The following is a 27,418-nucleotide window of genomic DNA, read 5'->3' on the forward strand; positions in this document are numbered from 1 at the left end:
CCTTGCCACCTGATGTGGGGCTTTGGATGGACAGTCAGTGTTGAAATTGAAAGTTTCTCTGATTGAGCCACGAGCAGTCCCAGCTCAGCTCAAAACCACAAATATTCCTTGTTGTCTTAGTTCATTTGGGCTGCTGAAACAAAATACCAAAACTGGGTGGCTGAAAAACAATAGAAATTTCTTTCTCACAGTTCTGGAGAGTGTAAGTCTGAGATCAGGGTCCCAGCATGGTCAAGGGAGGGCCCTCTTCCAGCTGACAGACTTCTAGTTTTGTCCTCACACAGTGGAAGAGGCTAGGGAGATTTATGGGGTCTCAAGAGCACTAATCTCACTCATAAGGGCTTCACTCTCATGACGTAAATACCTCCTGATACCTTCTAATAGCTCCTAATACCTTCACGTTGGGCACTAAGATTTCAACATATGAATTTTGGGAGTACACAAATATTCAGACAAGAGTACTTACTAGCACAGAGCCACTTTCTCCCTTCTTTGCCCTTTAATCCAACTTTCACTGCTTTAAGAAGAAAGACTATTGACATAAGCCCAAGGTCTCCCTGTCCCCAAGGGGGAAGAAAGGCCAAAATCACTCATCTGAATATGCTAGGGAACTTCCAGCAGGAGAGGGCCTCATACTTTTATGATTCTGTGGGATACAGGTGCCAAAGTCACTATCCTACCAGGCCCTGTAGGGGGAGCATTCTCATTCAGCTGATGGGGAAGGGAGGCTAAAGAGACCTGTGGATGGAGCCATTGGGCCTATTCAGTGTATTAATGTGGCTTCCACTGCTGACTGTATAACAATTCTCCTAATCTTGAAAAACTGCATATAGGAAGTTGTAGTTGGACTTATAAATTGTTCTCCAACCCATCTCTCAGTCTTTTCCTCAATGGTCCAAGAGAAACTATATAGAATCCCAGGAAGATAAAGGAAAATCGGAGCTTTGATTAAGGACGTAAAAGTAGTAAGTGTAGGAGGCTGGCCCCATGTCCTAGTGGTTAAGTTCAGAGAGCTCTGCTTCAGCGGCCTGAGTTCAGTTCCCAGGAACAGAACTACACCACTCGTCAGCCATGCTGTGGCAGAGACTGACATACAAAATAGAGGAAGATTGGCACAGATGTTAGCTCAAGGTGAATTTTCCTCAAGCAAAAAGAGGAAGATTGGCAACAAATATTAGTTCAGGACGAATCTTCCTCAATGAAAAAACAAAAAGTAACAAGGACAGTAAGAGATGCAGTATGTTAACACTTCAGCCCTGCATGGCCAGTAAGGGAGCTGGAGGATTATGGTCTATTGAATTCAGTTGCTTCTCTTATAGATCCAGCTATTGTAGACACAAGGATTGTACACATAGTGTGTTGCACAGACTGATGGCACTTGATATACTCACTATCTTGGACATTGTCAATGCCTTCTTTTCTATTTCACTGACACCAAAGGATCATGATCAGTTGACAGTTATTAGCATGGCTTTCATGCTGATCAGGCACATTAAAAAGCCAGTTACCGGTCTTCAGAAGTAGAGAAATATGAGGAGATAACCGAGGGAAGAGACTTTCAGTAGTTGGAAAATTCAATGGAAATGGGGAGATAGATGCAAAGGTCTTGGAGGTCCCTCTCATCCAGGACACTCTAATGAATGTGGCTCAATCATGCATGTGCACATGGGCCGCATAAAAGTCCCACAGGTAATGCCACCCTGCGTCAGAATTAATCTAGGCCACTTCACATTTGCCTTCTTCAGGGAATAGCCACTGCCATTTCCTTCTTCCATATATTTTTAACTCTACCTCACTGTACCCTCTCCTGCAAGTTTAGCTCCAAACCAAAAACATTGTCTCTTTCCGTTTCCCCCCCCCCAATTTAACCTGACTGTTTTCTTTCCAGACAAATTTTTGCGTGTGTCTCTGTTGTTATTTACCCTCTGGTCTAGCTCACAAGCATGCTTGTTTGCTCCTGCAAGTCTGTTTCTTTGGAAGTGCAGTTAGACAAGAAAGAGAGATGATGATCTCAGAATTAAGGCAATCGAAGAGGAATGGAAAGAAGTGGGTGGTTAAGATGCTGCTGCTTTCATGCTGATGTGCTGAAATGGACAAACCACAGTCAGAAAACAGATATGGGGAAGGAGGGCAATGGAAGGATCTAGAATGACTTCCAGTGCCTGATGTACCATCTTACCACTTTCTGAGATTGAGAATACAGAAGAAGAGCAGATTTAGGATGGGAGGGAGAAGATGATTAGTTTAGTTTTGACCTATGAAAATAGACAGGCTTAATCTTTCCCCTTAACTGTGACTATTCCTGTCATTGGATGTACTACGCACTATATATTTCTGCAGGGGCCCTGCTATTTTAAAGATATATAGAGAAAATTGCAAAAGAAACTCACTTGGGAGGACTATCCTTGACCCACTCTATGCCCAGAGTTTTGTTCCTTGAGATAATCTGATTATGTGCGTTTTATGAAGCTATCTGTCCCTTGAACTTAGAAATACAGCGAGGTTATCTAAAGATAAATTATTCATCATGCCTTTTATTTTCCCAAAAGAACGTTATGCAGGGCAAGAATGGTCTCTCCTAAAACAATAATTCATAATGAGATGTTTACTTGGCTTTTGTGTCTTTGTAGCACATCCCCTTGGCACCTGCAACACTGACCTAAACGAGCTCATTGAAATTGTGAATAGCACTTGTATAATGAAAGTTGCTTTCTCTATATTCTTTTCTCAGAGAAAAATGTTAAATGATTTTTCAAAGAAAATCAGATAATTTGCCCTTAAGTCAAGTTTCCAGGTTTTATTTAGGAATTCAATAACAATTATGCATTTAGTGTGGTTCTTCATGTCTAAACTCTAACTTTATCCATAGACTATAGTTCCTCTATTCTAAATAATCAGTTCTTCTTCTGGGCTCTCATCTCATTTTACGTGCTGCTTTGTATAGAGCACTGCAGTACATCGTGCAGGGCTTTGTCCTCCAGTCAGTTGTCTAAAGCTCCCTTGGGAGCAGGGGCTCTAACTTTTGAGGCCCTCTCATGTTAATCAGGACTCTCTCAGTTGTAAGCGAAAGGCAGAAATACAACTCAAACTATTGTAACAAAGAAGAAATACAGAAGACATAAGAAAGTTTTGCCTCACCCAAGGTGAAGACCAAGAAGTATAAACTAGTTTCTGGTGTGGATAGATGTCTGGTATGAGTAGATGTTTGAGAGATGCTATGATCCTGTATCTTCATCTCTTGACCCTGCCTCTACCTGGTTTCACTTTCATATGGGCTACATCTATGTAGTAAACATACACTTAGCAACACCAGTCAGACAAGAAGTTGGCCTTCTGATAGCTCGGGAGGAGGTTTCCTGCCATTGACTGCTTCTTGAGTCTTCACTTGCCCATTTTTTGGGCTAGGGTCTCTTCCACTAGTGTGGCTTCCACTTGAATTACATGTTCTGAGCAGATTGACTCTGGACTATGAAATAGGGGATGTGTGCTTCCCCAAAGGAAGGGATGTTGAACAGACAAATATTAAACATATAGGGGTCAGCCCAGTGGTGCAGAGGTTAAGTTTTCATGTTCTACTTTGGCAGCCTGGGGTTGGAGAGTTCAGATCCTGGGTACGGACCTACACACTGCTTGTCAAGCCATGCTGAGGCAGGCATCCCGCATATAAAATAGAGGAAGATGGGCATGGATGTTAGCTCAGGGCCAATCTTCCTCAGCAAAAAGAGGAGAATTGGTGGCAGACGTTAGCTTAGGGCTAAACTTCCTCAAAAAAAAAAAAATTAAACATATAAAATCCACCTCAAACCATTAGCAACTATAACACTGATTTAAACATAGTAGATATTCAATAAATGTTGCTAACTGAATAGAAGTAAACAGTCTTTTGACTTTTTAACAATACATATGCCAGTACTTTGAGACAGGCCAAAAGAGTGAAACAGTGTCTTAAAAGATAGTGTAATACAATTGAGGAGAAATATAAACATATGTACATAGTATGTATGATAGGTGTGTGTATGGAAGAAAGAAGAAAGAAAGAGAGAGGACAATTTCAGGCATTGTGTATAAGATGCCAAAAGAAAATAAATCTATGGAACCCAAAGTGAGTTATATATCATGAGCTGATAAGTTTAGAGAAGAGCTAAAGATCAAGGCCTGCTTTGATAATACTCTAGATGTCACTCTTACTTTAACGTATCAATAACAAACTCAATTTGCTTAAGGAATTTTACTGGCCTATATAACAGGGAAGTAGCAGGGAGAATCAAGATCATCAAGACTCTCATCATTTCTCAGTTTTGCTTCCTTCTGGTTTTTGGTTTCATATCTCCTTCTGCAAACAGATGTGCTTTCATGTGGCTGGTGAGATAGCTACTACCATCAGCCACGAATTCACATTCCTCCAACTTAGCAACTGATATGAAAAAGAATTTCTCATTCTTACTTTCATATCTCAAGCCTAGGAAAAAATTTGGATTGGCCCTGCTTTAAGCAAGTATCCATCCCTGAACTAAGCACTGTGTTCAAGACAATGGGCTCCATGACTAGCCAGGACTGGATCACATTCAACCCTGAGAATGAAAGAATTAAGATGGGGGATAAAGCCTACCAGGCAGTCTAAAATCCACCAAAATGTGTAGGATAGTCATAAAGAGAGAAGACAGATAGACTGTCCAGATAGAATACTGGTATGTTCAGAAGTAGTAAACATTTCAATAAATATTTTTAAAACTTTCTACTTTTACTAGATCTTATGCTAAGTACTGAGAATACAAAGATGAATAAAAAATAGTACCTACCCTCAAGTAACACATTTTCTATTTAGAGATACAGACATAAAACAGATGTTTACAGTACAATGTGGCAAATACAGAAATAATTACATACTCAGGACATTGAGGGTACCAAACTGGGCACCTAATACATGTGGCAGAGGCAAAGCCATAGAAAAGTCAGCTAAGACTTCTTGGAGAAGGTGATTTCTGAGGTGAGTTAGAAAATCTGAATCAGAATTTGCTAGAAGAAGGATTGGAGATAGGAGAGGGTATGTGGTTATACATGATAATATTCCTGGCATAGATCTGTTTAGTGTACAAGGTGAGAACAAGGGAGAAAAGGGTCTGGAGAGTTAGTTGGCGGCAAATATGGAGTTAGATTTTGCTCCATAGGGAAGTATTAGGAGGAGAAGTGACTGGGCCACACTTTTCTTTGCATATGTCATTTTGACTATTCAGAACAAAGAGAAGATAGAGGAAATAACAGTTAGATGGTAGTTGCAGTATGCCAAGCTAGAGGAGAAAAAGGCCTTAGACCATATGGAGGCAGGAGAAATGGACAAGACAAAGATTAGGGAAATAATTATGGGAATAACTTGACAAGACCTATTGATTTCTTTGATCAGGGAGGTGAGGGAGAAGAAAGAACCAAAACTGTCTCTGGCCTACCATCTAGGAATACTGGATGGATACTGGAGGAGTGGTTAACCAGGTAAAACATGATGAGTTTGAGTCACTGCAGACCTTCTATGTAGAAGTAGATATTCAGCATGCTCTTGGGTATCTAAGTCTGAAACTCAGTGGAAAATTTCAGTTGGAAGTATACATCTGTGACTTACCATTTTGTAAAAAATTAGTGAGTTTCCTCAGGGAGAACCTATATAATAAGTACAGCAGTGGACTGAGGAAGAAAGGAATACTGCCATTAAAGGTATGGATAAAATAATAGAAGTCTGCCAAAGAGAGGAATTAAGAAGAGTTGGAAGACACAAAGAAAATCCAATGAATGCAATATCAAAAGACCATAGAATAGAAAATTTGAAGAAAGTGAGGGTAATTAGTGGTTGAAAGAAGCAGAGAGATCTGGGAAGATAAAATTGGTATCATGTTTCTAGGATTAACAATTAGAAAACCCTGTTAGAGCCCATCAAGGTTAGATTGGAGGCCAAGAATGTACAGTCTTCCCCATCTCTAGAGCCCTGTGATTTCTCAGCAGTGCTTGGCTACCTTGGTTGCTGCTTTTCTGGGAGGATGGAAAAAAGGAGATGTAAGAAGGAATAAAAAACTAAACCAAAAAAACCATAGGCATGCTTATATATAGCTTGGCTTATAGTTCATATAATCAAATTGAGGTCCAGGCTGAACCTCAGGATGAAACAGAGGCTAAAGCAAAATTGAGAGATCATAGAGCTTGTAGAGGGCTCATGGAGGAGGATAAAATAAAGGAGTTAAAGAATTAAAGATCCCTATGAGGTCAAAGCTTGGATGGAGGAACTCAGGTGGAGAACAGGAAGAGAAATGAGCAGCAGCCAGAGTGGGATATGGAAGTTTCAGATTTTGTGTGAGAACAGTTCCATAGATGAAGGTGGCCCAGTGGATGGGTGATTAATGGAGAGAGCAGGTGAGGCTGTTGAATTTAAGAAGCTCTAAAAATATCAAGGTGAGTTTGTCAGATTGTGTATACATGGAAATATAAATTGCTATGAGAGAGAGTAGAAAAGATCTACTGGGCTGTGAGCTAGTCCCAAAGTCTTCAATGAATGAAAAAGAGAGAATGGAAGTTGTTGGGTAGTAGCAGCGAGAAAGAGTGTATATGGATGGGTTAACCACAAAGAAATATGTTTTGTGTACTATAAATTGGAAAAGTAATTTAAAAAACTTATGTACCAGAGTCATAGGGAAAAAAAGGTGGAAAGATAAAGTAAAGATCTAATTAATATCAGATTAAATTCCTATGAGAGACTTGGAATCTGACTCTATAAGGGATACTGCAGTTGGATTTCATTCCCCACTTCCTAGCATTGCTGTAAGAGGAAAAAGCCCTCTCTGCTACTTGCTATCTAGTTCAAAGAGGATAAAATGAATTCCTGAAATCAGGTTTTTAGATAATTCATTAACCATTCACTTAACCTTCATTCAACAAACATTTATTGAAAGCTGCTATATGTAAGGAAGGTGTGTGCTTGATGATGAGTAATTCTAACTTTTACAATGGGAAAATCAAGGTTGATTTCATCATAATTTTTCCCATCTAAATTACTGAATGACCTTGGGTCTTTCTCAGATCTCAAATATAAGAAACATTAAAAACTGCTTTTTGTCGAGGAATAGAAATTAACGGATTAACTCTAACAGAATTTTGGTACCATAGTACTTTAAAATATTTTTATATAAAATCTTATATTAAAATACTTTCATCATCATTCCTTTTCCATATATAATTTGTAGTTTCAGGAAATAATTTTATGTAGTTTTTAATTACCTGTTCTACCCTTAACGTACTGTCTTTTTTCTTCTGATGCATTACTTGAATAGCTTTTGTTAAAGATATATTTTACCAAATTTGATGTTTAGAAAATTTTTTTTGTCTTTATCTTCCATTAAAAAAAGATTAAAATAGGATGCCAAGATATTTTGTATTTTTATGGATTAAATAAAATAAAAACTGCTGGTATATTTTCATCTCTTGGCATACTTATTGAATACTAAATGATATTGAGAATTAAGAGAATTGCTAGTCATTAAATATATATCTTTAGCAAAGAAATTAACATATGCAGCAGTTTCTCTATTATTTTGGTTATTCTACTTCCCAGCAGGTGCATTTGTAGCCAACAGTGCTATGAATACTATGTCAGGAGATTAATAAACTCAGATGTTTAGGGAATGTGTAATTGTCTCCTCATTATTTGTACTTAGGGAGTTTGAAAATTTAACACAGCAGGCATTTGTGATGGAAGAATTTCATCAAGTATTTTGAGTGTCTGTCATGTGCCAAGCACTATTTTAGGGACTACAGATATGAATGTGAATTAGACAAGTCCTGTATCTTCATAAAGCTTCCATTTCATTTGATGGAGGAAAAAACAATAAATATGTAGATGAATACCCGTGTACTATGAAGAAGATAAAAGAGTATAATATAACAAAGCATGGCCAGGGAGGCTATTGGCAAAGGCCTTTCTGAGAAGGTGACATTTGAGTTCAGACCTTCATGTTGACCTGGAATGAGCAATCTGAAGTTTTGGGAAGAAAGTCCTATACTGAGAAGTACAAGGATCCTGAGGTGGAAATGAATTCAGTGGGTTTGAAGGTCAATAAATAAGTAAATAAAGCCCAATGTGTTGAGCCCAGGAAAAATGTGAGAGAATGGAAAGATTTGAGATCGGAGAGAGAGAAAATGACAAGATAACATACGACTCTCTAGGCCATGTGAATTTTGATCTTATTAAAAGTAAAATAGGAAGCCTTTGGACGAATTTTTTTCAAGGGTGTAAATTTTATTTAAATCCATTAGTCATTTACCAGACATCTATTAGAGAATACTTTTTGGGTCAAATAATGTTTCTAGATTTTTTTAATTTACCCAGTTTATGCTATCCTGTTCTGCTTAACATAGCTTTGATTGGCTCCCCCAAAAGGAAGAGAGCCAATATTGCATCAACTGGTCCAGCTTTAATCCCTTTTTGATTATGCAAGATATAAAACACATAAGCTAAACTAGGACCTTTATAGTGATTGTTTCTATGATTTTTGTCACAGTATGATAACAGGTGAAAACATAGTAGCAAATTATTTTAAATTAATGGAAAGAGCATTGGCTGTGCGAGGATGAGATGGGGCTAGGATGGACTCTGGTCTCTCCCTATTACTGGCTTTGTGTTCTGACTCTTAAATTAACATTTGTTAAGTGGCATACAGGTGCTAGATGGTGAGTGGGTTCAACAACAGACCACAAGAGAAATTGAAATAGAGAAGTTTATTACTTAACAGGTCCTGGAGGAGATACACGGCACACTTTGAGGGGCCACATGGGGAGGTCAAGGCAGAGTCTAGACAGAAAATGCAGGATCCAGGGCACATGCCTTTATTAGGACCCAGTGGGTGGAGTGCTTTGGAGTTTCTGGACTTGTGCCAGATTGGTCAATTTAAACTAAAAGAATAGGGTTTTGGTCAGCCCCATGGAGGTCTTCTGTAAGAGGTGCACAAGAGGAAGGTGTGGGGATGTGGGGAGATTGTTGATCACAAGAGCTGGTGGGGAAGTCCTATAGGAGCTTATATTTGCTTGCGTCTCTGCAGTTGTTATCCAGGGCATACATAGCCTTTGCTTGAGGAACTGGTCCCTGCAGGCTGCTTGGCCAAATAAAATGGCTGCTGAAGAAGCAATACCATGGAGTAGCTTAGCTAAACTCAACACTTTGTGATTTCAGGGACATTGCTTACTTGTTTGAGTATTAGTTTCTTCATATACAAAATGTGCATGATAATCTTCATATCCTGTCGTTGTTGAAGAATTTAAAAGATATATGTAAAGCACCTAATATGTTAGTATAGTATCTGACTCATAATAAATACTAAGCGCTCTGAAAGTACACTTTACAATTTCTGAAACCTTTATGAGTAGGAGCATGGATCAACATTTAAGCTTTGTAAAGGTGGCCAGTAGTTTTTCCCCATTTCCCTCCGTTGATTGATACAAAATGAATTTATCTTCGGAAGAAAGATTACACTTTTTCGGTGGGATGGGAGACAAACACTTTTTCATTTCCTTTGGTAAAGGAAAAGCAAAATTCTAAATTTGAAAGTGAGAATTTCAGGACAAACTATATTAGCTTTGCTGTGGTAGCAAATGACTCCAAATCTCAATGTTTTTAAGAGCGAATTTTATTTCTCACTCATGTTGCATCCAGGCTGAAGCTGTATTTCAAACTAGAGGAAGACTCCAACTCTGCTCCATATTTTTTCTTCTAAAACACAGGCTTATGATTTAAAGTTTTGATGTGGCAAGCATCATGTCTACTCACGCTTCATTGGCTGCAGCACATCATGTGTCGGAGTACAAGTCAGTAGGGTCAGGATAGTCTCCTCCCACAGGGAAGAAGGGACTGAATATTTGAAGTCTATTGTAACCTGCCTTCTCAGTCATAAGTATTTCCTTTTCTCCTTTCACCCCTCAGAACACATCCACACCTTCCCCAAAGAAGAATTCCAAAAGCTTCATCCAATCTAACATCAAACTTTAGTTTTGGGGTCTCATGACATCCTCTACATCAGGAATTACGATCTAGAATCCCATGACCCCAAGGATAAATTATTTACTTCCTTTCATTCCAACACCCATATCCAATGGTGGGCCAGAGAGAGGATAATGACATCAAGTACCCCGCTTTGTAGAGGAAGAAAGGAAGATGCGTAGCAGTCACTGACGCACAGCCATTTGAAACATCCTTCTGGGAAACATCCTTCTTATATGAAAAACTTACCTTGGCAATGTACAATATTTCCTGAGTAGGCCTGGTTCTTAGCTGGGAATAGGTCCTTAGTCCACTGGTCTCCATGCTGCTTCATTCTATCCTATAATAGTTTCTAATATTATTTTCCTTGGCTGCATCATAAGAGGGTATAGTTGAATATACCCTCTTTACAGATTGAACAGCTGTCTAAGGGCTACTTCTTGCCTGAGGACATTTGGAAACCAAAGGCCATTTTACATTTCAGGCAGTCCAGTCACCATCTGTCTTTGTTGGATTTCATTTTATCAGTTTGATTCCATTCAGTTTCATGCACTGATGGCCAAATCACTGCCTCTTTGGGACATTCCTCTTTCAAAGGTAATTACAGGTATTTTGAACTTTTCCTGCTGCTGCAGACTAAATCTTTTGTCTCTTTTTGTTCAATCATTCTGTCTAACTGAAAGGATTTCCTGGGGGCCATCTTAATCCAATCAGACACTTTAAGAAATGCTTTGAAGATTTCACCCTTGATTTGGTCTTTGCCCAAAGATTGAATTTAAACCAGACTTTATTGCTCAGAAGATGAATATTTGCATCTTTCAACAAGTCCTGAAATAACCTTGATTGTCTTTACTCCTTTTTGCTCCTTCCTGGACAATGATGGATTTGAGAACACCTCTTTCTTGTCTTGCTGTGTCAAATGCAACCAATGACAACCAAGGGATATTAGCAACATTGAATTTTGCAAACTCCCTGCCTAAAGCCAGAGATTTATGACGTATATCATTTGCCATCCAAGTTGCTTTGCTATTGTATATTATGAATTACTATTTTTCCAGAACCAAATAATAGTTTTCTCAATACAGACATCAGACCCCAATGCCAAAGCCATACAGTTTAGAGTTTTGTTATTCCTCAACTTTTAGGTATCAATTTTTGTGTTAGTCAATTATCCTGAAATAACAAACATCCCAAAATCTTAGTGGCTTATAATACAAACATTAATTTTCATTCATATTAATTATATGCTCACTGTTCTCCTTTGGTTGCTGCCTATCTCTGCTCAGCTTTGCCCCAGGACTCAGGCTGAAGGAGCCTCTCTGTGCAGGACATGTCAGTTCTTGCATCTGAAGGAAAGATCAAGAGAGCTTGTGGTAACATTGACACCTCTTCTAGCTTCTGTTGGAAAGTCGCTTAAGTCATCTCTGCTCATGTTCCTTGGCCTAAGCATGTCAAGTAACCTAACCCAAATTCAATAGCGTGAGGAGGTATACTCCCACAGAAAAGAAGTGAGTGGATTTTTGCAAGCAGTATACAATCTGATGCGAACTAAATTGACCTGCTCTGTTGAACTCATTTAAAATTATTTTCATCATGGACAGAGTTGCTCTTTCAGGGATTATTCAATATCACACACAGCTGAGGCAAGTTAAAACAAGAGCTAACATTTATATTCTCTAAATTCTAGGACTGTTTTAAGAAGTTTATAAATATTATTTCACTGATGAGTTACACACAATTATATCTATTGTACAGAAAAGGAAACAAGCTCAGAGTGATTCAGTGACCTTCCCTCTAGGGTGTGGCTAGTTAGGGGGAGACTCAGGATCTAAGCTCAGGTGAATTTTGACAACATTAGCTATGCTTTTAACCAATATGTAACCACGCCTGTGAAAAGCATTCTCATCCAGGCGCCAGCCCCATGGTGCAGCGGTTAAGTGCGCACGTTCTGCTTTGGCGGCCTGGGGTTCGCCGCTTCAGATTCCGGGTGTGGACATGGCACCACGTGGCAAGCTATGCTGTAGTAGATGTCCTACATATAAAGTAGAGGAAGATGGGCATGGATGTTAGCTCAGGGCCAGTCTTCCTCAGGAAAAAGAGGAGGATTGGCAGCAGTTAGCTCAGGGCTATTCTTCCTTGAAAAAAAAAAAATTCTCATCCAAAATGGGTTCCAAGTGGAAAACCACTGTAAAAATAACTATGACATGTTGATAAAACAGGCCACAACATTGTATGTCAACAATACTTTAAAAAAAAAAGGTCATAACAACTAATATTGTAGTCCTAGGATGAGTCTACAAATTGTGAAATGAAGAAGAATGAGTGGAATTTTTTGGTTCGAATTAACAGGCTTACATATCTACAGAGCTCCTACTATTTAGAGAATTTCAAATTTATGGTAAGTGACCATAGATATAAGTCCTACTCATCTGCAGTCATGAGTATCATCTTTGGACCAAAAATGAAAAAGAAAAAAAAGACACATATTGAACCATTTAACAGCAAAATTATTCAATAAAATTACCAATTTACTATTTCTTTCTGGTCATTTATTGCCTGCAGCATTTATTTCTACGTTTAATGTTTGTATTTCTCGATAAAAAATAATTGTTTAATTAATCAAGTAGCTGCTTTAAAGAGACAGCATAATCTGTTTTGATTCTTTTATTCTTGGGGAAAATCTTGGGTAAATGGCATTTTCACTGCTCTCAATTTCTATTTGTATATTTCAGTCTATTCTAAGTGAAAGAAAGCACTCACATGCACTATCAAATTGAAGATAGACCCTCAGGAAAAGTGGGCTCATTTACATGCAGCTTATAGTGCTCTTTGTAAGAACATGTTTGACTTTGCACTTTTCCTTGGTAGCAAATGGGAACAGAATAAGTGTAGTGTGCAGAATTCAGTTGACAGCTTAAAAACCTTAATAGCATTTGGGTTCCTTTTATGCTATATATTCCTAACAATGAAAATTTTATAGGAGAGTAAAATCGCTGGTATTTTAAAGAAAGGTATTTGCACAATTTCAGATTTCAAAAAAAAAGTAATTTATGTGACATACCCGTAATATAGCAAAGATATTTTAAAATAAAGGGCCCACTTATTTAGTTCTCATTTGACTAAATTCAAGTAAAAATTGATTATTTGGAAATGTGTATGCTAAAGGTGGAAATAACAGTTTTTCTAATAAAGCATCACTGACTTATTGGAGGGAGAATCACTTAAGGATCCTGTAAGAAAATAAAAAGTGATGACATTTTCTTTGTTAAAGATGGATCTATAAATTATTTCATTTATAAAGTCAGAACATTGAACAATTCTTTTTAAAATGTAGAAAACAATTACAAATGAACTTCAGCTCTCTGTCATGAAATAGTTACAAGGGTAAGTCCAAATTCGCTGTAAATTCCAGTCCTCATCCACAGTATATGATCTAAAGACACTGACATGCAATCACATATACAATTACATGTAAATGTCTCTTCATAATCTTAATTGAAGCCAGGCGTCACTATATAACAGGCATTTTGACCTGTCTATGAATGCACTGAAATCAGTGGAAGTATCCTTGGAGTATCTGGAAAGCCATCATTGGATGTTGAAACCAAACTCAGTGCCCTTGTCAGTCTCACTGTTTGTATCAGAATCTATTTGAGCTATGACTTCTGGACCCTTTTGCATAAAAATTGACTGTAATCACATAGATATGTAATTCTTGTCTTCTGTGGAAGACATCTGCCCATTTTGAGGACAGATGACCCAGAGCTTTGGAGTAATCACGGGTAATCACAACAGCAACTTTGCATTTGGAGCCACTTCCTTTGTGAAATGAAAGTGGGGAAGGAGAGGTCTCGGTGGCTTGTTTATAACTAACGAAATAGTCTTGACTTTTGGAGAGCCCCTGGCAACTTTCATCAATCCTAATTTCTCTTTCATCAACTCCTTTTTACTATCAAAACTCTCTGGTAGCACACTTAAATTTAAACATTTTATTGCCTGAGTTTGTATAGATTTTCTTCTCAAAGGGAGTACAGTATTCTGCCTCAAGTTTATTTCAATCTTGTCAGCACAGTCAAATCCTGGCTCTCTTTCATAGAGTGTGTTCACAATGATTCTACTGTTATTATACTTGACCCTGTAGAAGTGGGTGACGTAAGGAATTGTTTTGAACCATCTCAAATAGTTGCCATAATATGTCCCCAGAGTTGGCAACGTTTGGCTGTGAAAGAAAAATGACTTTCTTATAATTATGGCATTAGACATTTTGTTTAAAACTATTTTTGGAGATCATTATAAATTCACATGTGGTTGTAAGGAATAGTACAGAGAGATTCTGTGTACCTCTTACCCAGCTTTCCCCAATAATAACATCTTGCAAAATTATAGTACAATATCACAGCCAGAAGATTGACAGTGATAAAATCCATTGCTCTTTTTTGGATTTCCCCAATTTTACTTGTATTCTTTTGTGTTCCTGTGTGTGTATTTAGTTCAAAGCAATTTTATCACATGCATAAGTTTGTGTACATATCACCACAGTCAAGATGCAGAATAATTCCATCACCACAAAGACCAGCCTCCCTGGGTTAACTCTTTTAAAACCACACATTCTTCCCCACCCACCCTCACCCCTATCCTTAACCCTTGGCAATCACTAATCTGTTCTCCATTTCTATAATTTTGTCATTTCCAAACAATAATATAAATGAAATCACAGAGCATGTAAACTTTTGGGATCGGCTTCTTTTTCTTTCAGCATAATTCCCTGGAGATATACCCAAGTTGTGCATGTACCAATAGATCGCTCCTTTTCATTGCTGAGCAGTGTTCCATGGTATGGATGTATCACAGTTTCTTTAACCAATCACCCATTGAAGAAAATATGGGCTCTTTCCAGTTTTAGGCTATTATAAATAGTACAGCTTTCTGTGGGAAAATATATTTCAATTTTTCTGGGTTAAATGCTCAAGAGTGCAATTGCTGGGCCATACAGTAATTTCATATTTTGTTTTATAAGAAACGGAAATATTATTTTACAGGGTGACTATACCACTTTACATTCCTACTAGGATTGCATAAGTGGTACAGTTTCTCTGCATCTTTATGAGCATTTTGTGTTGTCACTGTTTTTCATCGTAGCCATCTGATAGGTATCTAGTGATATCTCATTGTGGTTTTAATTTCCAATTCGCTAATGGACAATGATTTTGAACTTTTTTCCATGTTCTTATTTGCCATCTAATTATCCTCTTTGGTGAAATGTCTGCATGTGTCTTTCTCTTTTGCCCATTTTCTGCTTGAATTATTTTCGTTTTAACTGTTGAGTTTTGAGAGATTTCTCTCTGTTAGTCCTTTGTTGGACGTGTAATTTGCAAATATTATCTCACAGTCTGTAGTTTTTCTTTTCATTCTTTTAACTGGCTTTTTGTTTTAAAGAGCAACAAAATTTAATTTTGATAAAATTAAACTGGTCACTTTTTTCTTTTATTATTCTTTGGTTTCAAGTGTAAAACACTTTGGCTAGCCCTAGATCCTGAAGATTTTCTCCCTCTCTCTTTTAAACAATATTTTATGGTTTAAAATTTTACATTTAAGTCCATGTTAATATTGAGTTAATTTTTGTATGAGGTGTAAGGCTAATGTTAATATTCATTTTTTGCATAGATGGAAGTCCGATTGTTCCAGCACAATTTATTAAAAGTCTATCCTCCCTCCATTGAATTGTTTTTTGCACATTTTTCAAAAATCGTTCGGCCATATTTGTGTGAGTCTTTTCATAGGTTCTCTATTCTGTTTTGTTGATGTGGTTTTATCCCTCTGCCAATATCACACTGTCTTCATACTGTAGCTTTATAGTAGGACTTAATATCGGGTAGAATGATTTCTCCCATGTTATTCTTTATCAAGGTGTTTTAGTTATTCTAGGGCATATGCCTTTCTACATAAATTTTAGAATAAGCATGCCTATGCCTACAAAAACTTATGTAATAACATAACATAAATTATATAACTTATTCTGTTTTAAGGAAATAGACTGACAAGAGGAGTAAAGATTATTTGAGGAGAAAGCAAAGCAAGAAAAAATAGGAAAACAGAATAGAGGAAAGTTCTGTTTTGTTTATAAATTATTAATGACAAAAGGCTTTTGTGTAACTAAATAATGTGCCTCAGTGCTAGACATATGACAGGGCTCCCTGGGAAGGTCATTTTAACTGTCACTATTGTAATCCAACTATTTATTCTTGTCGTCGGCTCTAATTGTCTCAAGAGTCCTCCTTCTGGAAGCAGTCATAAAGATTCTCCATCCACCTGAGATCTATGAGCTTGAAATGCAAAGACTTCTTTTAATGATGTTTTTTGTTTGTTTGATTTGTTTCTCAAGAAATAAGGCAAAGATAATGTTGCTGACACCTCTAAGCTCCAATCATTTGAAATTGAAATCATGCTGTGTATCTGAGGGATGAAGTCTGTGCCACCAAGCCTTTGCACCAAACTCTAAATTGTCACATGCCATAAAATAGTCTCCTGCCCTCAGGCATGTACCTCAATTATCTCTTAACCTTATTATGCATTCGACTCCCTAGATTTTTAAAGCGGATACTTTCAAAAAGGAATAGGATTGCAAGTCACTGGATTTTCTGGGCTCTATGATATATTGAGTGAGCCAACACAAAAAAAAGTCAAATGAGCTTCCTTGTGTTTATTAAACTACATCATCCCCTTAAAAATGTAGGAGAAATGTTCATAGTTGGTGAAATCATAAAAAAGAGTAACTTTATTTAATAGCACCTAATCTAACTGAAATCTCCATAGCCAGTAGACAAAAAAACATTTTTCATAGTCTAGGAACAGCAAATGGAGCAGCAATAAAAAGGTCAAAAGATTGATGCATGCAATTCATGAAAATAGTTGTGACACTACTTTTTTGATAATGAAGAATTTAAGCAAAGTTATAAACATTTTTAAGCATTAAGAAAGCCTAGAGAATAATACAACAACCGTGTATATTATTCATCAGCCTGTTTTGCTGATTCAATATTTTGCCATCTTTGCTTCTGATTTTTTTCCCCACAAAACTCCTTACAGAGTACCCTTCCCCTTTCTCCCATCTCGGCCTCTTCAGGTAACTGCTACCCTGAATCATTCCTGTGAATGTTCTTATTCTCTTACTTTATCTTTTTTTGTATGTTTTAATAGTTTATATAAATGATCTAATACTGCACATATATATCTGCATAATATGTTTTTGAATTTTTAAGTTTTGATACATGTAGCTCTAATTCATGCATTTTAAGTCCATATAATTCCATTGCATGAATACTTTCATATTAGTTTAGCCTTGCTCATGTTAATGGACATTTAGGTTGTTTCCAGTTTCCCCTTAGTATAATGGTCCTGCAAAATGGTATCTCATTTTAATTTGCATGTCCCTGATTCTTACAGAGTTAAAAGTCTTTCTATGTTTCTTGACTTCTATAGCAGCTTTTGACACATCTTTTAACACCTTTGTTTGATACATCTGTTAATTTTGACAAAGGTCATTATGGCTATTTTTTTCTTTGTAGGTAGTGATTTGGGGATTATTCTCTCTCTCTCTCTCTGGTTGCTTTTAAAATTTATTCTTCTTTTCTTTTACTATCATGTGTTCACTATCATGTGTTCATTACAGGTTCACTACCATGTGTCTAGATGTAAAATAAAGTTTTCCTATACTGCTCAGGATTCAGTCTACTTCCTGAATCTGAGGTTTTATCTTTCACCAATTCTGGAAAGATTCGAGTATTGTATATTTAGATAGTAATTCTCTCTCATTCTTATTTTTTTCCTCTGAAATATCTTTTATATATGATTTGGAAATTTAATCCTTTGCACCTCTCAACCTCACCTCTATGTTTTCCATCTATTCATCTCTCTAAGCTGCATACTGTTTAATTTCCTCATGTTTATATAACAAGTTACTAACTGATTTTTTTCAGTGGTGCCCAATCTTTTGTTTAGTCTTCCCATTAGGTTTTCTTTTTTTAATTTTTAATTGTTTATAAATTTTTTTCTACTTTTTTCACTTTTGTATGTTTTTACTGGTTCAGTTTCAAACCTGCATCTCTTCTTCCATCTTATTTTTAATTTTTTGATTGTTCAGTTGCTTCCTTTACTGACTGTTTTATTATTTATTTACCTATTGGTTACTAAGGGCCAGGCCCCATGATAGTGATAAAGGATAAATCATTGAGCAAACCAGACATTTGCTCGAGAAGCTTATATTCTTGTTAGGAAAAAGACAATGAACCTCTCATTAATTTCATGTATCTCACTAATCACATTAGTCATTAAGAGTCACTAATTAATTGTTCAATTATACAAAATTATTGAAGAATCAATTTCGATTTCTTATTGTACAGAGTAGGCTGGTTCTTGGGGACAGGCTGACCATCTTGCTTTTCCATCCAGGGGTTCATTTGGATCACTCCTTCCTCCACCTCCACATCTTTAGTGGCAAGAGCTAAAGGTCAAGAGCCAGCCCTGGTGGTCTGGTGGTTAAGATTTGGGCTCTCACTGTCAAGGCTGGGATTCGTTTCCCAGTCAGGGAACCACACCATCCATCTGTCGGTTTTCACACTGTGGCAGTTGCGCATTGCTATGATGTTGAAAGCTGTGCCCCTGAGATTTCAAATAGCAGCAAGGTCACCCATGGTGGACAGGTTTCAGTGGAGCTTTCAGGCTAAGATAGACTAGGAAGAAGGATCTGGAGACCCACTTCTGAAAAAACTGACATGAAAACTCTGTGAATAGAGGTGGAGCATTGTCTGATACAGCCCCTGGAAGGTAAAAGATGGTGCAAAAGAGCAAGCAGTGTTCAGTTCTGCTGTACACAGGGTCACTAGGAGTCAGAATTCACTCTATGGCACTAACAACAGAAAAGCTCATGAGCTCCATCTTTTCTCCAGTTTCCACATTGACAGAAGTGAAGAGATTATCCCAGAAAACTAACACTGCTTACTCCAGGAAGGATCCTCCCTCTCCCACCTCAATGCTCACAGTCTCACTAGCTCTTTGAGATCTACAGGAATAACACCATTGTGCTCTATAAACTCACTTATATCCATCACCACAAGAAACACAGGGCTCTAGGGTCATTCCCTGGATTCAAATCTCTATTTTGCTCAAGACATCCCTTTTACCACTAACCTCATCTTACACCTCTTTTTAACCCTTTAAACCCTTCCACTTTGACCTCTAGAACTCATTATTTGTCATTCCCAAAATATCCTACATCATCAAATTCTTCTTTGAAGATTCTGTTTATCTTCTTGCACTAATTAAAAATGCGCTATTATTATTTTCTTACCCACACGCATTGTAGTACTGGGCCAGAGTCGGGGAAATTGTTCTCCTTGATCCTCATAGCTGCTCACATATCACTCATGTTTTTTTCTCTCCTAAAAGCCCCAAACTTTGAATCTTATATCATCAAATTATATCACCCAAATAAGGTTGCCAGATGTAGTGAATAAAAATACAGGAATCCCAGTTAAATTTGGATTTCGGACAAAAGAATATTTTTAAAAATACACAAGTGTACCCCAAACAGATATATGTTCTTTATTTGAACTTCAAGTTTAACTGGAGGCCCTATATTTTTTTTCTGGAAATCTTACACCCAGTACTTTCATTTTTGTTGCTATCTGTTTTTATCAATTCCCCTTGATCAAAGCATTTAATTCTTATGACTCTGTTACTCTCTCCATCATTGTTTCTGTTGCTATTCTAGGTGATTTCACTATTCCCATAGATGATTCTTCCAATATTCTGTGCTAACATTTCTTGCTTTCCTCTTCTAAACTGATTTCATACTCCACCCAGCCTCGTCTTATGACCATATATCAAATTTCACTATTACTATTAGCTACAAGAAATCCATAATTTCAAGTTTGATCATCCTGTTCTAAAACTATCATCTCCTGAATTTCCAGCTTGTTGCCTTATTATACTGACTCCCACAATCATTCTGTATCACTGGGACTTAAATAAATTGATTTCATAACCTTTTTACTCCTCCTCATCACCCTCATTACCTCACTTCTCTGCTTACTCTGCTTTAAATTATGATATATCAATATACTCATGTCTTACGTACCCTTCATTATTTTGAGTTGTGCGTACCATCAACTATTTTGTTCCCTCTTGCTTAATTATGCTTCCCTGGCAAAATCCTAACCTTGATTACGTTCACTGTCTACATATTCCACACCTACACTGTACAGCTAAATGTGCCGGCCTAAAAGGATACAACCACGTTAAACGGCTTCACTATAATTCATGACCACTAATCGCAAGTGGGCCCATAGAGATTCCCAACGTATTTCCCTCATTGACTCTTCCAGACAACTATTTTATGTACTCTCCTTTCTTCTCAAAGTTTCAATGCCATCTGGCCCCCACCAATCCATTCTCAGTAAAGCTAATAACAGGTTTTTCGTATGTCATTGCAAGAATACAGTAAATCAGAAGTTGTTTCACAAGCTTCCTCATTATATATGCAAACTTATCTATTTTGGAGTCCATACAATTTGGCCTTTCCGCCTCATATTATGGTTGAATTATGCATACTCCTAGCTAAGACTAACCCTTCCACTTGGTCAATAGAACCCATCTCCTCTTGCTTACTAAAGGACATGGCCCTCACAAATTGCTCCTTTTCCTAGTGGGTAATCAGTTTTTCTTTACCTATAAAATCATTTCTATCAGCATAGAAACATTTTATAATTTATCTCATTATAAGAAAGAGTCTTTTTGACCCACATTTCTCCCCAGCTACTGCTCCATTTCTCTCTTTTCAGTAAAAGTACTTTAAAGATTTGTTGACACTTAATTTCTTAATTTGTCTCCAATTCCCTTTAGATCCTATTCTGATAAGGCTTTCTCCCCCATCCATCTAATGAAACAGCTCTTAGGGAGGTCATCAATTGCTTTCACATTGCTAATCCAATGATCTGTTCTCCGATTTTTACTTGGCTTATCTTATCTTATCTTTTTTTCCACTTCCCTGGCTGCTTATTAGGGCTTAGTCTTTTATGTATGTTTTTATACTTCCCGGATGGTTTTCGTCATACTTTAAACATCACTTGTACACTGAATAACTCCTAAATTTGTATCTCCAGCCTGGACCTCTCCATCTAACTCTAAATTTGCATATCCAAATGCTTATTTAACATCTTTACTTGGATAACACTCAACGTCTGAAATGTAATGTTTTTGAAACTCAGTTCTATTCCCCTTAAATCTGCTTTTCCTGATTTCCTCCACATCTCGAGTTAATGGTTATTCAGTCCTTCATAACTTTTTGTTAAAGTCAAAAATCTTGACTGCATCTTTAAATAATTTCTCTCTCTCATGCCCCACATGCAATACATGAGAAAATCCTGTCTCTATCATCAAAATGTTTTCTAAAATCCCAGTATTACCAATCTGGTCCGGCCACCATCTTCTTTCTTTTGGGTTATTGCAATAGCCCCTAATTAATGTCTTGCTTCTCTCCAAGGTGTTTTGGATACAAAATCCAGAGTAACTATTTTAAAATAAAGATAAGTTTTTTCCATGAAGACTGACTTGTAATCTGCTTTTTTCACTGTATGTCCCCAGCAGCAAGCACAGTGTCTGGCACTAAATGAATGTGTAGTCTTCTTAAGTGGGACTTTGTTGAAATTCTTGAAGTTTGCATTGAGGGCATGTTTCTCTAAAGAGTTTGGCCTTTGTTTCTGCTAAGTGCCCTGGAGTATTACCAGACTGAGACCACCTTTTTTTTCCTTGCATACTAACTAAACTTTCTCTTTTTCTTTTTTTCCTTTTTCATGAGTTGTAGCTTTTACTGAGAATGAGCCCTTTGAATTAGAGGAATCTGGAATTTTTGTGGGGAATCTTGATTTCAACTTTCCACCTTTCAGAAGTTCAAGATTACCTAGAATGACACAATCAGTCTACTCTGCCAGATTTAGTAGTGTGATTTTCAACATTTTTTTTCCATTTACAGCCCCAGGATATTTTCCTAATTTTCTTATAAGCTTCACTATTAATTTGCGATGATAATAATAATATTTGACTTAGAATTTCTATGTGTTTACATTCATCTTCTTTGCTATATTTCTGAAACTGAAAGAACACCCTTCTTTTTTTTGTTAACCTATTTGAAGAGGTAAACTGAGACAACTTCAAATTATCTGAAATTGACTTTATTTGGGAATAGCAAAGAAATTACAGTTTAGAGAATGCATGCTGTAGCAAGGTACACGTGGGTCTGTTGAAGGTTTGAGGGTGGGCTGTATTTGTGGGCAAGGAGAACAAAGAGAGGGAAGCCCAGCCAGAGCCCAAGCAGTAAGTTTATTGGCTTGAGGATGAGGAGAGATTCTTGGCAGATGTTCATTGGTCAGGAGGTAAGTCTCAGTCTTCTGTAAGTCAGACATTTACAGGAAATTGGTGTCTCAGTTCTTAAATTCTGTTACTCTGAGAGCAAATGCTTGAAAGTATCCATTTCATATCCTCTGGTTCCATTTTAGATTGAAATCTTTTTACATCCCTTAATTTCTCTTAATTCTGACTAAATAACATTGGTAGTAGAAAATCTAAAAACATTTTGTACTTGACCATCTGCTGTTACTGCATCGGTTAAACTAACAACAAAAGAAAAAATATCGAAAAGGTCTTTCATTAGAATTTAAGTAGAGTAATTAAACTGAATGCAATGTAAGCCTGATCATGTAGACAGAAATATTTTGGTCTTTAAAAGAGGATTTCGTTTTAGATCTGTTCTAGAAAAATAATGATAAAGATGTTAATCTAAGGGAGAATGTTAATAACAGCAAGATTATTTCAAATGCCAGTGATCAATGTACTCACTTTCTCTATTTAGAGAACAGAAAGCTTTACTTTAGAGCTGAGAATTGAGTTATTGGCTGAACACAAACCGCAAATTGATTTGGGAAACTCACCTCAAATTCTTAGTAAAATTCAATGATTTCTGGAGGTTATGCAGTAAATACTTGTTCACTATTACAAACTATGGATTGTTAAAAAATGATAATGTCCTATGTCTAAGTAATATTTACTTCATTACTTTTCAGATGAATAACAACTGAAAAGTGATATCTATTTATAGAAAATTCTTCATGCTTTGTTTGTGTGGTAAAACTCTGCATTACAAAGCGTCTCATAATATATAATTATATATATTTTATATATAATAGCTATACATTATAAAATTGATCTTATATATGAACATTGAAATGGATACAAATTTAATGACATAAAAGAATTGGTAGGTCTCTAGGAGATGAATTTTCATTAAGATCAGATCTCCAAAAATGGTTCCTAGTCTGATATATTCTTTAAACCTATGTCAGCAGTATATGATATGTAGACGATTGAGAGAATGGAATCAAACTTCAGAAAGGAAAACATTTTAATTTAGAATTTTAGGGGACATATTGAACTGTGCAATACTTAATGAGTCCAGTACTATTTCAACTCACTTAATAAAAAGACCCAATGTAGTAGAAATTTTAAAGAACTTGTAGATAAGAAGGAGGGAAGATAAGTATAGATGCAATTATAGTCAGTTTTCCAGATGATGAAAATACATACCCACATTCAACTACAATACCACATTCATTTTCATGTATCATATCGAAGGGTACTAGAATATGCCACTCCAAGTGTGTCTCTTTGGCATCTAGATTATTTTGAACTAAAGGCCATTGAGAATCAGCAGATGCAGGAAAAGTTCTAAAAACAAGGCACTAGTTTGTCTTTTGAAAGTAAATTGATGTTTATAAAGGAATTTTCCAATTGTAAAGCTATCTTCTCCCATGCCAGGAAGAGGAAGACTCTTAACAACTCTTATCAATAAAGGAGGCAATGACTTAAGTCTAAATAAGAAATCTTATAAAACAACTCTTGTTTACCATATTTTTCCTGGTAATTTTCCCATAATTTGCCTCCCTTGCCCAGAAGCCCCAAACCTCTTTTTTTTTGTATATCCTAAGATAGAACATAAGTGTGTGGGGGCCTAGAATTGGCCACCCCAAAATATGTCTCTTTGGCATGAGGATTATTTGGGGCTGATTGCTTTTAATAAACTGGGACAGGGAAGGAGGCTCTGAGGGGTGGAACTTGCTTGCCCTTTGTTGGGAAACATTTACATTTGTAAGGTAAATCTCTATCTGTAAAGGTGCCTCCCTCTCTGTACCAGGAAGAAGAAAGGGGATGACCTTCTCTCTAGAAACTCTTAATCAATGACAAAGGCAAGTACTTAAATCTGCATAATAATCTTATTCCTGTTTCTGGTAACCTCCTGTAACTGGCTCCACCCACCCCCAATATCCTCCTTTGCCTTTAGCCGGATATGATATTTAAGGTGGGGGCTTCAGCCATTTTGGTGAGTTGCTCAGCTTGCCTGAGCCTCTTCCATCTATACATGCTATAAAGCTTTGTTTAATTTTCTCCTGCTATTCTGTCTCATGTGAATTTAATTCGTTCTCCACCCAGATGAACCCAGAGAGGGTAGAGGAAATGTCTTCCTCCCCTACAAGTGCAAGTTCTATTCATTCACTGGGTACTCCCAGTGGTACTTGCTCGATGCACATGTTAATAAATTTCTATTTTTCTCTTGTTAATCTATCTTCATCATTCTAATTTACAAGAACTTAGTTGGAGAATCTAAGATGGATAAGGGAAAAGATTTCTTTGTCCTTCCCTACAATGTCATACAAAAATAGAAATTATAGACCTACACATTCTATAGTGGAAGGAAAAAAATTGATGTCAATCTTGACTGTTTCACTTATTTAATCCTACTATTCTACCCTTAAAGTGGAAATGGTCAATCTATACAATAAGGTTGTTAAAAAGATTAACCAAGCAAACCTATATAAATTATCTGTTCCCAAAAACCTAGGACAGAGCTAGGATTTGGGGTCTTTGACCAATTTCTAGTTTTGAGATTGAGTAGGAAGGATACTTAAACTCATGAAGCTAAGATATTGAAGGGTACCAGAATATGACACCCCAAAATGTATCACTTTGGCATATGTATTATTTTGACCTAAAGGCAATTGAGGACTAGTAGATGCAGGAAAAGTTCTTTATCTCCCCATAACTGCTTAAAAATAAAGTATAAATTTCCGCTTTTTAAGGTGAATTTACATTTATAAAACTGCTTCTCTAACAGGAAGAGAACTACTCCTGAGACAACTGTTATCACCCAAGAGACCTTGCCTGCATAACAAGACAAACCTTATTTACCATATATTTCTTTCTTCAGTTTCCCATAGCTTGCCTCCCCCTTGCAGAAACCCAAACCCCATTTTTCTTTGTTTAGCCTAAGATGGTATGTAAGTTTCAATCATCTGATCATCTTGAATCTCGTTTCTTTGTGAAAGTTTCATATGTATGTATATAATTAAAACTTTTTTCCTTTTGTTAATCTGTCTTTTATATAAGTCATGGGCCCAGCTGCTAACTAGAAGGATAGAGGAAAAGATTTCCTCCCCTACAACATGGAGGAAGAGACTATTTGCTCTATAATGAGAGGATAATAGCCTTAGCAGCCCTAGGTTCTCAAACTAGCTCTGAAAACACAAATATGGGCATACAGTTATCCCAGAATACATCAAGGCCATTATAAGAGTGAGTCAAAAGAAAGATGACAACGAAATTATACTTGCAGCGTAACAAGAGATTTTCATATATTGAGGTATATGGGGTAACTATTGGGGTTCAAAACTGATTCAGCTTGAACTAAAGAAGCCTGACTTAGGGCCTATCCAACATACATTGTACATCTGCTTTAACCATTGTAAATAACACATTATCTTAAGATAAGAATGCATACTTCCCCTCCTACACCTTATCGGTATCACCCATATTAGTCCCTTTCCAGACATCAGGGTCATGTTAACCTATAAATTTGCAACTGAATACTCCTTTGAAACTTTGATGAAAATGTATCTTGAGTGTGTTTAACGTATTTTCTTTGTTCTAAAAATGTATAAGACTGTACTGAAAACCATGCTTCTCCAGAACAGGTTCTTCCTTTGTGGAAACTACCTTCCTGGATTATAATCCTCACCTTGGCTCAAGGAAAACTCACCTTATCTCTTTTATCTATAGAACAGCTATTGATTATTGTGCATCAACATAGCTATGAGGATCTGTGTGGAGTGTACTTCTGAAGGACATACCATAGTATAGACATACATTTATACAGGACACTTTTGGTTGCAAGTGACAGAAACTCAATGCAAAGTTGCAAAAATCAAAAGGAAAATAATGGGCTTTCACTCTTGGACGTCCAGGGTTGAATCTGACTTCAAGCATAGCAGGACTAAAGAAAGCCAAAAAACCAAGTCCAATGTGTTAGCCTTATCTCTTTACTTCTGGTACATTGCCTCTCATAACTGGGGACTTAATGGGTGCTGACAGCTCTGAGATTACAACACTAGAGGAAAGAACATCTTTCTTTCCATGTCCAAAGTGAAATATCAAGAAAGATCTGATTGATCCTTCCTGGGTCAATCTTGGACCATTGCTATATCCAGGGCAGTATGGCATTGCTAAAAAAAGGGAGGCAGGATTAGAAATTCGGAGAGGGCCAGCCCTGTGGCCTAGTGGTTAAGTTCGGTGTGCTCTGCTCTGGCAGCCTGGGTTCAGTTCCAGACATGGCCTACACCGCTAGTCTGTCAACAGCCATGCTGTGGCAGCAACCCACATACAAAATAGAGGAGGATTGGCACAGATGTTAGCTCAGGGCTAATCTTCCTAAAGCAAAAAAAGAGACTGTTAACTCAGGGTGAATCTTCCTCAGCAAAATTAGTAAATAAACAAGTAAATAAAAAGTTAGGAGAAAGGAAGTCACAGAGAGAGAAACTTGCAGAACTGACCAATAACAGCTTCTACAGCCTATGCAAGGAATTTCCATTTTTAATAATTAAACTTTTTATTTGTCAAGAGTCTACACTAGTTAGTTGTTAAGTTCCTTCTCAGATCTGAAAATTTCAGCTTTTGAATATAAGCTTTGTTCGTCTTTCCAGCACCAGATACATTTGAAATGTGAAGAAATAAGTCAGCTGCTTAATATTCTTCAATCTTTTGAAAACTCATTTCTGTTTACAGACAAGTTTTTTAATCTAAATCTCAAGACAGCTTTTAAAAGCACATTTTGTTCTTGGCTTTTACTGTGTCTCTTGCTTCTCTGGAAATTCTCTCATTCTTTTCTTTTTATGTTTCCTCTTTGCCTGTCTTCTTATTCATTTTCCCTTTTGAAAGCTTTACCTCCACAAGGTCACTCAGTGATTTCAGAAGTCCGCTAGTAAAGGATTTAATTTTTCAAATGTAAATGGAGCTCAGGACTAGCTTTGT

The sequence above is a fragment of the Equus asinus genome, chromosome 18, assembly GCF_041296235.1.
Source record: "Equus asinus isolate D_3611 breed Donkey chromosome 18, EquAss-T2T_v2, whole genome shotgun sequence".
Classification (NCBI taxonomy): domain Eukaryota; kingdom Metazoa; phylum Chordata; class Mammalia; order Perissodactyla; family Equidae; genus Equus; species Equus asinus.